The following is a 14,815-nucleotide window of genomic DNA, read 5'->3' as shown; positions in this document are numbered from 1 at the left end:
ACATTTAACAGTATTGAACGATTAGGAATACTCTTACTAAATTATATGTAAATACAAATAAAAATATCATTAAAATTTTGATTTGACTCCGTATTATCTGTTTTATTGTGTGCGGGATATGAAACTGCGCTGTGAGATGGCCCGCGGGCTGAGGGCGGTGTCTCAGCAATGACTTGGTCCCTCTTCAATGTCGCTAGCACTCCCTCCCAGTTTTCTCCCTCCGTCTCGTGCGAAGGGAGCGCGAGCACGTGCCCCCAGCGCGCGCCGCGGCTCCTGAGGGGTCAGCCCAGGACAGTAGCGCGAGACCAACAACTCCAGCAGCAGGAGAGCTAACTGCAGCGGCGAGAGCGGTGTGCGCGAGAACCCCCGGGGCGCACCTGTCAGGTGAGCGGAGCTCGCGCCAGCGGTGTCCCGTCACTGACAGCTGGGGCCGCGGAGGAGGGAGGCTGTCAGTCAGGAGTGTCCAGCCAGGGGCGGGGAAGGAGAGGGCGCCGCTGTCACCGAGGGAGCGCTGTCTGCTAGGAAGGGTGCCCTGTCAGTGGGGAGAGCGCTGCCCTGCAAGGGGGAGACTGCATCGTCGGTGGGGAGGGCAGTGTCCTAAAAGTGGGAGAGTAACCGTCAGTGTCGGCAATGCCCTGCAAGGGGGAGACTGACCTGTCAGTGGCGAGGGCTGCGTCATCCGTGCAGTGCTGCGACACTGTTGAAAGTGCCCCGTCAGTGGAGAGGGCAATGGGAGAATGCCTGATCACTGATCAGTGAGGGAAGGCCATGTCAGTGGGGAGGGCAGTGTGCTGCAAGTAGGAGAATGCCCCTCAGTGTCAGCAGTGCCCTACAGGGGGCAGACTGCCATGTCAGTGGGGAGGGCAGTGTGCTGCAAATAGGAGAATGCCCCTCAGTGTCAGCAGTGCCCTACAGGGGGCAGACTGCCATGTCAGTGGGGAGGGCAGTGTGCTGCAAATAGGAGAATGCCCCTCAGTGTCAGCAGTGCCCTGCAGGGGGGAGACTGCCATGTCAGTGGAGGGAACCGCGTCATCAGTGGAATGCTCCGCCAGTGTTGAAAGTGTCCCGACAGTGGAGAGGGCTGTGCCCTGCAAGAGGGAGATTGCTTGATCAGCGAGGGCATGCCATGTCAGTGGGAGGGCAAGGTCCTGCGAGTCCCAGAATGCCTGATCTGTGGGTGAATGCCTTGTCAGTGGGAGGGCAATGTCTTGCACGTGCGGAAATGCCCGTCAGTGTCAACAGTGTCCTGCAATTGCGGGAAAGCCGTGTCAGGGGGGAGAATAGCCCCCTAGTTTCATCACTACCGCTCCAGTGCCAGGAATGCCTGGCAGCGTGGAGACTGCCCTGCCAGCGGTGATGGCAATGCCCTGCGGGTACCAGAACCTTGTCAGTGGGAGGTCGTTGCTCTGCACGTGGGAGAATGCCCCGAAAGTGCCCCGAAAGTGCATTGAATGCCTGACAGTGTGGAGAGTGCCCCCTCGGTAGGGAGGGCAATGCCCTGCAAGTGGGGGAATGCCACGTAAGAGGGAAGGGTAAGGCTTTATCAGTGGGTGAATGCCATGTCAGTGAAAGAAACAATGGCGGGCCGGTGGCCATCCACCGTTAGAGCGCTGGGCTGGAGTCGCTGCTTCGGTGGGTACACAACCTGTCTGTAAAGAGAATGCCCCACCAGTGGAGACATTAGCTGTCAGGGGCATAGAGTGCGCTGTCAGTGGAAGGGAATGCGCTGTCAGTGGGGTGATCCACTGTTAGAGCGCTGGGATCACTGCTTCATTGGGTACATATCCTGTCAGTGAAGAGAATGCCCTGCAGTGTGGGCAGTGCCCCGTCAGAGGAGACATTAGCTGCCAGTGCAAGGGAATGTACTGTTAGAGCGCTGGGCTGGAATCGCTGCTTCAGTAGGTACACATCCTGTCTGTAAAGAGAATGCCCTGCGGTGTGGGGAATGGCCCATCAGTGGAGACATTACCTGCCAGGGGCATAGAGTCCGCTGTCAGTGGAAGAGAATGCCCTGCAGTGCGAGGAATGTCCCGTCAGTGGAGACATTAGCTGTCTGGGGCATAGCTGGAATTGTCCGTCTTGTTACGGCAGTATTCTGTGTTCATTAAGGGGTGCAGTCTGGTGATCAGCCGTCCCATCAGCTGGTTTCTTGAACTCCTCAATCCGCACGTGATGGCGTCACCACCAGACCCTTTCTAACTTAAGGCGCAGGGACATGTCCGGTGGGGGGGGGGGAGTGGCGGGGCTGCCTGTGCATTTGGAGTGGGCAAGGGCCGGTGTCAGTGCAAGGACCAGCGGTGCTGTAAGGGGCTAGAGAAGCCATATCCTGTATGAGGAAGGAAGCGCTATCGGATGGTTCATTCATTGGGAGTTTAGAGTACCAGAATTGAACGCGGGGTAGTAACGAGCGGCTCTGGGTACAGCGCCGATGAGACATAGTGCAAAGAGGAGGCTTGTGGGATCTACGAGGACATGTTGGGTTTGTGATATCCCCACCTGATGCACGTGCAAGCTAGAGCGCTTAGAAGCAAGCCAGATAGCTGTAGGAAGCGATTTAAAGCTTCGAGCATTTGCTTTCAATTTTGTGTACAGCGCCAGCCCCTTTCAAGAGAACTGAAAAAATAACTATTTCTTGAAAGGCATGTTTACATCTGATGCAATTTAAGAAGGCAAATCCAGCGGGCGCTGCCAAGGCCTGCCTTTATGTTTCTAGCGTGCAAGAACTTAGCCGCCTCGACGCCCACGTGCTGTGCTTTTGCGACAGAAGTGGTATTGTGGTTTAAAGCTTGGTATGTCAGTAGAGATAATTTTAAAAGTGCAGACTAAGGCGCTGGCCCAGTGGCGAACACGCGAGTTTCGAGGGTTGAAAATGACGAGGGTTGTGTCCCCTATTCCGGTTTATGCCAGACGAAGGCACTGTACTTTCTGTACGATCCCTGCACACAGCAGGTGACTCTAGAGTTGGAACAAAAATGCAAACCTTCTCGACCCCACGCACTCACAGCCCGAGTCTTGCCAATTTTCTAGTTGCTTTCACTGAAACATTTGTGACTCGGCCAGAATTCTGTCGACCTGCTGCTGTGATTTGTCGAATGGGGGGCGGGTTTGTTTTGTAGCCTTTTGGTTTGTGAAACATCCATGGAGTCGTTTTGTTGAAGAATATACTTAGTTTTCCATTAATCATTTCTGTTGTCACAGGTTGATTCGATCACTCCTGTCTCTTTTTACTTGTATAACTTCTTAAACAGAGCAGCTCTGTGAAGCTGGTGGTCACGGGAGGGAGGGGAGGGGATCCCTGCCTGTGTCTAGTACCTGGTCAACCAGGCCTGGAAGCCTCCAGTACCTGGCTATCCTTGCCTGTGTCCAGTATCTGGCGATACCAAAGGGAATGATGGACAGAGCGTTTGAGCAAATCAAACACTCACCCCCAGTCAACTGATCTGGGTTTAATCCATCATCATTCTTTAGCTCACTCCACCACCCCAGTTCAGACTTGGCTATATGCAAATCAGTCTGACCCTGTGCCTCATGGGAACAGTCCAGTCCGAACTGCCAAGCCATGTCTTCCCTGGCCTCGCAGCCTTCAGTACCTTGCCATCCCTGCCTGCCTGTGTTATTGCCTCAACATTGGATGTACGAGTGTCGACTAGGGGCAGTGCTTGAAATGGAAATGTTTCTGAGAAGTGCAGGTGCTCTCCAATTAAAGTTATTGCATTTCTCTTGAGAAGTGCCGGTACTCTCCCTCTCAAAATAAAAAAGTGCCGGTACTGCATACTGGACAGTACCGGTCCATTTAAAGCACTGACTAGGGGTGCATGAGCCACTGAAGGCTCGAGCCAGGTACCCTTGAGCCCAAAATGATCTGACTTTTCATATGGCTTCTGTCTGCCACCCACCAAGAATTAAAGATAAACATTAAACTTGATGTAAAGCATAAGAAAGTGAAAGCTCATCTGGTGGCTGAATTGGACAAAGTGAAACCAGAGAACATGGGCTCAATCCAACGTTGACCAAATGTTGTGATCCTGGGCAAATATTAGATGACACTGTGTCTCACTTTTTGTTCATTATTGCATATGAGAACACATTCAAATAAGTGCAGGATACGTGCTGGAGAGAAACCTGCTTTGATTTAATAGACTAATATTGTTCCACATATAATTAGAATTTAGTCCATGTACTTGATACACGTGACAACTGTCTTGCCTCACAGTTCACAAATGGTTTTGTTGTAAAGGAAAACGTGGAGCAGGGATGTTTCTAAGTTCATGTTTAAAAACTTTAAATGAATACCTCTCAGTGCAGTGATATATTCCAAAGTTCTAAGGTGAAATGCTGCAACATGGTAAAGAGATGCACTTTTTTTAATTTTGAAGAGACTTTATCATATTTGCACATGATGTGTGTTGCATGATTTACATGACAAGCATTTTCACCGGCTAGAGCCGAGCTAGGCCCTTGGCTCGGCTCTCCCTGTTAATTACTTGGCTCGCCCACCTCTGCTGTCAAGGTCACCCGACACTGGATCTAGTCATCGACATTTTTAATACCCCGTTAATCCAAAATAAGTGTTTTGCCTCAACTCTTTCTTGAGTTACCAGAAATCTTACCCTCGGTTGCCGAGAACCCAGTGTCTGGAGCAGTGCTTAGTTTGTAAAAATAAGATTTTTTTTTTTTAAGTGCCAGAGCTCTCGTCCGGAGGCCACTGCAGCTTACACCACACATTGCCCCTGCTATGCTGCCAATGATAGTAACAACACAATTACTAACCGTCACACTCCTACAAGTGTGACAACTCTGATTATTTCAGACCTCCAAAGCTGTAAGAATGGCTTGGGTAGCAGGTAATAGTCATTTTTAATGGAGATTGAATTAATGATTACCTGTTGTTGTGGCCATCTCTATTTCAGCCAGAGAGCGCCACCATGTGGCAGACTGTCACAAGCTCCGGTATTGACAATTAAGTGCCAGTGCTGAGCACCGGAAACAACGGGCTCAAATTAAGCACTGATCTGGAGCCCTTCAAACCTTGGTATTCCACCTGTATCTGAAGAAAGCTGGAAAATCTTGCCACTCATTGCCTGGGAGGGGGGGGCAGGTGGAGGGGTTCTGCAACTCTGTAGTCAAGCCTCATAATCCATTTGAGCAGCGTGAAAAGCACGGACTACTTCAGGTGTTAGATCCCAAGACTAGTGGTGCAACACAAAATAATGCCCCGTAGTATTGGACATGGGGTCTTAGTCAGACCCTGCAGGATTTCGCGATATGCTGCGAAATCGGCACTTTTGTAAGAATGCAGCGATTTTGAAAAAAGTGCCTGCAAAATTGAAGGAATGCGGGCGGAGGACAAACTAAAACAGCACTAGATGCAACTGCAACAGGCCTCAGACATGAATGTGGCCAGGGACATCGTAAGTTAAAATGTCCCTGGCCACTTAAATGTTAAAAACGAAATAAAGAAATAAAAAAAAATTGGATGACCTGTCGCCCTCTACAGGACTTCACAGAGCTGTGAGGCTTCATGCAAGGTTAAGTGCAAGGAGCCGCAGAACTGTTGAGGCCCCTGACTGACATGACTGCGTCTACAAACAGTAAACGTATGATTCTATTAAAAAACAGAGGATCCCAGGTAAAGCATCCGAGTCCCTCTCCACAGTTGTGTGCCATTCAGCCTGTATTGACATTATGTGCCTGTCTTCCACATTGGCCTTTCTCTATTTCAATTGTATACATTTACCATCATCTTTTCACAAAAGGCTATCCCATACCGTCTACTACTAAAACAAGCACACCAAGGGAAGCTATGAGAACAAAGGACTGAGTAGCAGACTTGCCCGCCACTTTGAGATCGGTGAGGGGGGCCAGCCCAAAAATAGACGGAAAACATATCGCATGCTTACTTTACGCAGATGATTTGGTGATTATGGACCAAACTGAGAGAGGTCTGCAGAGAAAGTTCAAAGAGTTTGGGGATTACTGTAGCCGAAAGAAATCAATAGTAAACCTGGAAAAAACAAAGATTCTCTGCTTCGGCAAAAAGAAGATTTTCAAGTGGGTCTTAGACTCCTAAAAATTCGAGAAAGTTAATGAGTATAAATATCTAGGAATCTGATTCGAGAAATCTATGAGGTGGAAAGTTCATCAGGATGCACTAAGAAATCAGGCCCTAACCTCGGTTAGTGGCCTGAGGAAATTTAATGCTTCCTATGGAGAAATGACGGATAGACCTGTCCTGAATGCCTATGGGCTATGGTACCTCCCCCGCCACCCCCCCCCCCCCCCTTGTTTTTATATGGCTCTGAACTGCTATTTTTAAGTGGTAAGAGGAAGTGGGATGTTGAAGAAGGAAAATGTGTAAACAAATTTTCTGTCACTACCTAGTTCCTAGTGTATACAACAAGGTGGTATGTAGTTCCTATTGTGAGTCGCAGGTAGTTATATATGTCTTGAAAGCACACATGTTTGTGTACAATCAGAGTGCAGGAGAAAGATTTACTCCTTTCGGAAAAAGACCCTCACACACTCAGCCAGCTAGGTGTTTTGCTTCATCATCTGGTCTGCTCCAAGTTGTGAAAGGGAGCAGAGGTGGTCATGCTGTTCAAGTCTTTCAGCACAGCTTGCTTAAACGTCAAAACTTCATTAGGGACCATGCTACTGTTGGGTGTAAATGCAGAGGGTTTGTGTAGCCCAGAATCGCCCCCTTGTGGCAGTGGTTTATCTTGAAAAAAGGCTTTGTGGCGTACTTTGCGAAAGAAGCCCTGGACCTCACAGAATCAGGGTAGTGGCCACATTTCATTAAAATTGTTTTGAGTGGACCACTTTCTCCTGTTTTAATCTCATACCCCTTCACACCACCACACCTACCCTAACAAAAGGGCCCTCACATGCACTGCACCATACGGCAAAAAGGAATAAAGATCTCCGCCAAGAAGGCCCAATCACAGGTGCCGATCGGGCATTGCAGCGCCGACCCGATAAGGAGCAGACCCGATAACGAAGCAAGACACCTAGCTGGCTGGGTGTGTGAGGGTCTTTTGCCGAAAGGAGGAAATCTTTCTCCTGCACTCTGATTGTACACCAACATGTGTGCTTTCAAGACCTATATAACTACCTGCGACTCACAATAGGAACTGCATACCACCTTGTATACCTTAGCCACGGGCCTGTATGCTGGACCTAGAACAAAAGGCCCTAGGTTCCCCCCCTTTTTGGAAATACTGCCTAGTTCCTCCATGATACAGGCCATAAGACTAAAAACAGGTATGGTCTCATGGGAGAAAATGGCAACCATGGCACTAATAAGGTTCTGGCAATGCCTGGGCAGTGAAGAGGGGCAAAAAGTATCTTCTTGGTGTAAATGTGAGATCCTACAGAGTGAAATGAAGTGGGCAAAGGGGGTTATAGAAATAGTGACTATGGCGTGTAGGGTTTTGATGGTTGATGTAAGCCAGCAGAACCTCCATTTGACTATAAGTAAGGCGGAACTTAGGACAGCAGGGAAAGAAATATCATGGGCCACGGATAGGCAATACTTGGAAGAGAAAAGATCCGTACATTTTATGTTAAAATCTTGGCATAATTGCCAACAATTCCCGTACCTGGATTTCCTTCCCAATCGCTGGATAAGGAGAGAATTATTAAAGATAAGGACTGGGATTAATCCATGTTATGAGAATGATAGGATGATGAGGGTTATGATTGACCCAGAAGTGAAGTGCACCTGCAATATAGGGACACAATGCAACATTTTGCACATTTTATTGGACTGTCTATATGTTCTTGATGCACGAAAATTGTGGCTACGTCCAATATTCCTAAAATACGAGGTTAGGAATCGGGAACAGGCAGGAGATCTGCTATTAGATATGCATGCCTTAGATGTAGCATGTGCATTAGGGAAGTTTATACTTGCATTTAAAATGTTCTTAAAAATGTGTAGAGTAGACGTTGCAGCATTAGTATGGAAAATACACCAGTTTTTATGAATGTTATTTGGAATTTAAATGTGAGATAGAATGTACTTCTTTTAGATGGATATTTAATATAGTGGTAGTATTTTATATGTCTTGAGAAAGTTTTTAACTGGAGCTGATTTTTAAATCGTTGCTATGTATGATGCTTGGACGTTCGTCCTTGTTTAACCCCTTGCCTGCTCATGACGGAACCACTCCGTCATGAGCCACGGGCGCCGCGTGCTCATGACGGAGTGGTTCCGTCATGCCGCGGCTGTTGCGGCCGCTCCGCCCACGCGGCGCTGATTCCCCGCCTGTGCCGGCGAACAATGCAAGCGGGCGGAGTCGTGACGGAACCACTCCGTCATGAGCACAGCACGCCCGTGGCTCATGATGGAGTGGTTCCGTCACGAGTATGGCGGCGCTGCGCTCACCCCGAAACCCCCCGGCGCCGCGGCAAAATTCGTGCTGCGGCGAAGGGGTTAAAGACCAATGGTCTAAATAAATAATCTTTTGACTGACTGTCTGACTGAGTAGATTGGTTTGCCATGGCAACACGGGCTGGAGGCATAGGCTTGGGGGGTGCAAAGAGAATAGCCTTTTCAAAGTGCAAGCACCAGGTCAGAGTAGTTTGACCTGAACGTGTGGGGCACAGATATTATATATCCAAGCACTGATATGACATGTGCAAATGTAAAGTCATCTTTAGCAATAATTAATTAGATGAGGCAAAGTTTCATTGTCTCATTCTACTGTTGTTAGAGGTTTCCAAAATGGAGGCTGCTCGCTAGTAATTTAGTTGCACAGACACAATGTGGTATGAGCAGGTGCCTTGTCCTTATGGTTGACTGTTTGACTGGTTTACATTGGGAACACTTTGATCTACATGACAAAGGTTTCATATTTGAGACACTGATATATGAAGCAAGGGGATGTCCCACAAATATGAAAGATGAAGCTCTTGTACTCAACATAGAAAGACCATATTGCATACTGTTAAAAGCAGTTTGAATTGTTGGAACTCTCTAAATGTGGTGATAAATATCGCAACCGTCTCAGTTCAGTAAGAATATGTATCAAAGGTCATCAAATCTTGTCAAAATATGTACCTAACTGGTCATGGGATAACTTTCCAAAGCTAAGGTCTGCCAGAGGCCACGTATCCATTACGATAATGATGGCGGATAAGACAGTTTCCGATGGACTGCTATGTCGCCTTGTTTAATTGAATAAATATGATTGATACCTAAATGACCACTAGCTTCAGGGAAGGGCCGAAAGGTGAAAGGGGACTACTGGTAAGAAAGACTGCTGTCATCTTTAAGGTGGGTTGAGGGGGGTGGGGGTATAAACTGAAGGCCCAGGTGGTGGAAATCCTGCGGACTGACCCCAAGGAGGCTGGTCATGGCTGCCAACATCCCCCAAGAAACAGTGAGTGGGGCAGACTGATTTTGGTTGAGAGGGAACGTGCATATAGCAAGAGTGCTAGAGGGTGAGTGAGTGAGAAGGAAATCGTAGAACGTAGTGACCAAGAGAATATTGAGTAGATTACAAGTGAACCGGTTGTCAATCACCGTCCACCGTCTAAGTTTAACCCTCCAGCGCATCGGATGCCGCATAAACTTTTGGCATATGAGCAAGTTGTAATGAGGGACATTGATAGCATATTATCCAAGCGGGAATATGTAAAATACAATGTGAGCAAACAAGAACGTGAAGCTCTAGAATCTTTGAAAGGGAATACCAACATAGTGATCAAACCCGCGGAAAGGGTGGTGCTATTGTTTTACAAAATACAGAGGACTACAAGAAAGAGATTTTATCACAGTTGACTGTTGATGGCAATTATTCTAAACTGAGTAAAGATCCCACACAAGATTTAAGCAGGATCATAAGCATTGTGACAAGAGAGGCTCTGGAGGATGGATATTTAAGTAAGTTGGAACACGAATACCTGAATAACAAACACCCTAGATTACCCACAATATATACCCTCCCGAAAATACACAAGCTGATGCAGGACCCCCCAGGAAGACCGATAGTTTAGGGATGTGGTTCTATTTTAGAACCATTATGTAAATACATCGATGTGTTCCTGAAACCTATTGCAGAGAAGACCACCACCTATCTAAGAGACACAATGCAGACGATACAACTAGTGGATGGATACTCCTTTGATCCCAATACCCAATCGCTTGCGACAATGGACATATCGTCCCTATATACCAACATTCCTCAACAACTAGCACTCATATGTATGGAGTCAGCACTTAATACTAGACCTGCACCACATACAGTTCCCACTGAATTTGTTATCGCATTACTTAAAATTGCCATGACTAAAAATTATTTTATCTTTCAGGGTCAATTCTTTGTACAAACCAAAGGCGTAGCGATGGGGGCAAACTTTGCCCCAAATCTGGCTATTATTTATATGAATGAATATGAACATCATTTTGTCCTCAGTGAACTGAACCCGTATAGGGAGTGTATAGAACTTTGGCGTCGTTATATTGATGACGTTTTAATTATCTGGCGAGGTGAGGAGGAAGAGCTCCAAAAATTCCATCAATGGGGTTAAACACATGTTCTACTGACATACAATTTACGATTGATTCTAATAGAGAAGCTATTAACTTCCTTGGTATTACTATAAAATCAGAATCGGGCAAATTATATACTTGCCTATATAGGAAGAGCAGTGAGCGGAACACACTCCTGCGATACTCAAGCCATCACCCCCGTAACCTCAGGGATAATCTACCCTTTGGTCAATTCCTGAGGTTACGCAGGAATTGTTCCAAAAAGGAAGATTACTTTGATGAATCAGCAGGTCTTCTAGTCAGATTACTTGACCGTGGTTATCCCATCAGACTTCTAAAAAAAGCACGGAAACGTGCATGGCACAACTATAGGGAATTCCTTCTGACTTCTGGAGAAGTGTAGCTCACTGGTTAGAGGAGGCATACCCTGAAGCAGACATCAGACCCGGGACCTGGGTTCGATTCCCGACGCGGCAGGGTCCAGAACCCAATTGTTCACGGACTCGATAATTCTCGCTTCGGTGCCCACTCTAAGCACGAGTTCACACTATGCAGCTCTGGGCAACAAGCCTGCTTAATCTCCACAACGGCCCCCCGCGGCGGGATGCCTGGCTTTCACCTTGGGGATGCCCAGTACGGGTTATCTTACAGGGAAAAACCAGGATGGGTTCCCAATGCAAGCGCCAAGATGCCCGTAGGGTGATAGCTGCGCTCTATAAGTACCTCAATCAATCAATCAATCAATCCTAAATCAAGTACAAATACCAAAGAGGAACGCTTGGTATGTGTCACTTCCTTTTGCACTAAAAGTAATGCCATCAAAAAGGCCATTAATCAACACTGGCATCTAGTGTCTGATGAATTGGGTGATATACCAACTCCCCTACATGCGTTTAGAAAAGGCAAACATATAAGGGACCATTTGGTCAAGTCCTTACTACCCATATCTCTGACCACTTGCCAGACCACTTAATGGGGTATCCCTGCCGTTAGGGGACACCATAAATGTGGATCATGCAAAGCGTTCCCATTGACTAAAGACACCAATGAATTTTCACATAACAACCAGACACATACACTCAAGAATTTTAGCAATTGCAATACATCAGGAGTCATATATGCGATTGTCTGTCCGTGCGACTTGATGTATGTAGGCCAGACGATTCAGAAAGTGAAATGTCGGATTTTACAGCATTGCAGCCGTATACGCTGTAAGACACCGGGTGCAACCTTTGGTAGAACACTTCACGAGTCTCCAACGTAATGCAGAAAGCCTAAGATGGTGGGTTATTGAGAAGGTCAAGCCCAACCCTAGAGGAGGTGACTTCATCGGCATACTCAATAAACGTGAATGTAGATGGATACATTCCTTAGACACGATCACGAAAGGTCTGAATGAATTTGAGGAAATCAATAAGCAGGTCTCCATTATGAACAATGGGTAATCTTTTCACTAAGCTTGCATCTACTTATTGGGAATTGGTTTTTGCTCCAATTAGTGAACCCACACTATTGATCTTATTGACATCTATTTCATCGCCCATGTGACCGATTGTGATATCAATGTATTGATGGTTCTTCTGTTCTGTATCCATCAGAATGCACTAACTGATTCTGTAGGCACATACCTATTGTTGCAGTACGGCTGTACCATGTGACTATATGGTACTACAGGATTTTGTATAGACACCCAATTAGTACTGTGTAGGATCAATGGTTGACTAATCCTAAGGCATGGTATTTTTGTTATTGTCAATGTATGTAATTGTCTTCTTTAATGTATGTAACTGTTATTCTTAATGTTTGTAGTTTTGTAAATTTGTATTTTTCTGCATTCGGTGAATAATATACTAATTGATTTTGTATGTACGTAATATCATCCACTGTGACCGAATCCCAGTGTGGCTCGACTACGTGACTATATGACATTACTGGAAAACCTTATTTGGTTAAATAGCGGAGTAGCACTGCTCAAGATCCCATTTACTTATCCTTTAACACTGAATAATCTCCGTCAGTATTAATGAACCTTTGTATTTTGAATTTCCCAGCATCTGGTGTATTTTAACTTAATGCCCCTTGTTTTAAATAATCTTTTTAAACACACCTTACATCTGCTGGAACGACCGTAGTTGAGTCTTTCTACTCTGTTGCTCATTGGCGCACCGTCACCGTCACGTTGACGGTTGCCCCGGTAATTTAACGTCCTCGCGGTTGAGCGCGTATCCCGCTAAACGCCCAGTGAAACGCCACTAGGACAACCGAGTAGTACAGTTGAAGGTAATCTTCCTTCCACTCCTTCTAAAAGATGATTCCCTAACTTTAAATGCTGCCAATATTTGGAAATTAATTCTTCATTTTTGACGCCTCACCTTTTGTTTATTTCTAGCTCGGCATCAATCCCAGCTCTTAAGAGACACGTGCTCTAATCTCAGGTAAACATTGCCACACCTCTCGACATGCAACATAAAATGGTCTAGGAGTCGCAAGTATTATAATGCAGTTGCGTCTTTAATCTTCTAGATATCCTATTACGGGTAATCTTAACCTGTACATCTTGAAAGGATACAGGAATTTAGTACCTGACCCCCATACGCTACCGTAAGGAATCCTGATCCTTGATTTACATCGGGTAAGCCGGCATTAAGGCCTTTTTCTAAATTGAGTTATCTTATGGGCAACATTCTTATCACCTCCTCCCTTTTCTAATTTCTTAGGCATGCGATCAAGCCCAGGACTCAATTAAGGTTGCCCCTTTGTCCTGATGAAGACCCGCACGGCCGAGGTTCAAGCTACCCTTAAGGCCACCTAGACGGGTCGAAACGTCGACGCCTTCCCCCCTAATCGCCTGGGATACGCAACTCTCATACGTGCTATATTATGAATTGATTTATTTTTTCTAAATGTATAATTGAGTCTTCATACTTTGTAAACGTGACCAGGCTCCTTTGGACGGTGATTGACAACCGGTCCCCTTGTAATCTACTCAATATTGTCTTTGTCACTACGTTCTACGATTTCCTTCTCACTCACTCACCCTCTAGCACTCTTGCTATATGCACGTTCCCTCTGGAGCAACCTTGTGTTACATATTGCATAAACTAAAAATTGCCTAAAAATGAAAATAAATGTATGGTGATTTAGATTTTGGGTGTTGCTTTCTTTATGTTGGAATGTTGTATTTAATATTGTGAGCTTTTCAAAAATAATTTTCCCTTATTCAGCTTGTTACTGAGTGAATGATATAACTAAGTGAGAGCCTACTGCTCTGGTGTGTTAATAATCGGTTTAGGACCATTGTCTTTTGTATCAAGATTACACCCAGGTCCCTGACTATTGGGTCACCCCATTTTTGTAATGGCTGATTTTGGTTGAGGCTGGGCCTACCATAGCCTCCAAGTGATGCACAGATGACCTTGACTACACCCCGTGGTGAATGCTGTGAAGCAGTCCGTACTCAGAGCTACCTATAAAGGAACCTATAATATAACCTTACATCTATAACAGTTATTTACCAGATCATCATGGAGGGGTAACAGAGATTGGGGGTCTCAGTGTATAACAAAAATAACTTTAAACAGGGGGCCACATTGATGCCAGCAGGATGGTGGTCAGGGTAGGAGGGCTGGCAAAGCGGTGTTTGCAGTGCGGTGGGTTTAGAGGAAGCGAAGCATATACATCTAGTGACTGAACTGCACAATGTGAAACCAGAAAACCTGGTATTAATCCTGAGTTTCCCTCTTTACCAAATTGTGTGATCCTATGCAATTGTTTTCACTTTCCCTCCTTTTTCTTCATGATCACGTTTAAGAGGACCTCAAAATATATGATTTCAGGACGTGCGCTTTACAAAATACTCTCCTGTGTTTGATTTGAAAAATTATAATGTTGTTCTTGTATAATATGAACCCAGGCCACCTAGAGGATGCGCATAACAACTGACTGAACTCCTAGTTCAATATTTGCATTGTTGTCAGGTGGGGGGAAGAATGTCACTGCTATAATCTGACATACTAACACTGCTTAATTTGAGCCGGTGGTTTCTGCTGCATTGCACCGACACTTAATTGTTAGCACCGGCACATGTGACAGTCTGCCACAAGGTGGTGCTGTCTGGCTAATGTAGAAGTGACCAGAACAGCAGTTGATTATTAATTCAATATACATTAAAAATGACTTTTACCTGCCGCCCAGGCTTTTCTTAATGCTTTGGGGGCCTGGAATAGTCGGAATTGCAACACTTGTAGGAGTGTGATGGTTTGTAGTTGTGTTGATACTGTCATTGGCAGCATGGCAGGGGCAATGTGTGGTGCAAGCTGC

At 46.0% G+C, this 14,815-nt stretch overlaps 1 protein-coding gene across 2 annotated transcripts in view; it reads left to right on the top strand.

Annotated features, from left to right (window-relative positions):
- The first annotated feature begins 203 nt into the window (after nucleotides 1-203).
- Nucleotides 204-14,815, top strand: part of THRB (thyroid hormone receptor beta) — a 600,087-nt gene continuing 585,475 nt past the window's right edge. Inside the window, exon 1 of one of the 2 annotated variants that reach the window (XM_085630527.1) lies at nucleotides 204-384. The gene's annotated coding sequence lies outside the window, so the exon portion shown is untranslated. The remainder of the gene's footprint in view (nucleotides 385-14,815) is intronic. The other variant, XM_085630519.1, reaches the window with a different exon arrangement.

This window comes from Triturus cristatus, chromosome 10 (genome assembly GCF_964204655.1).
Source record: "Triturus cristatus chromosome 10, aTriCri1.1, whole genome shotgun sequence".
NCBI lineage: Eukaryota > Metazoa > Chordata > Amphibia > Caudata > Salamandridae > Triturus > Triturus cristatus.
This window is presented reverse-complemented; position numbering and strand designations above follow the sequence as displayed.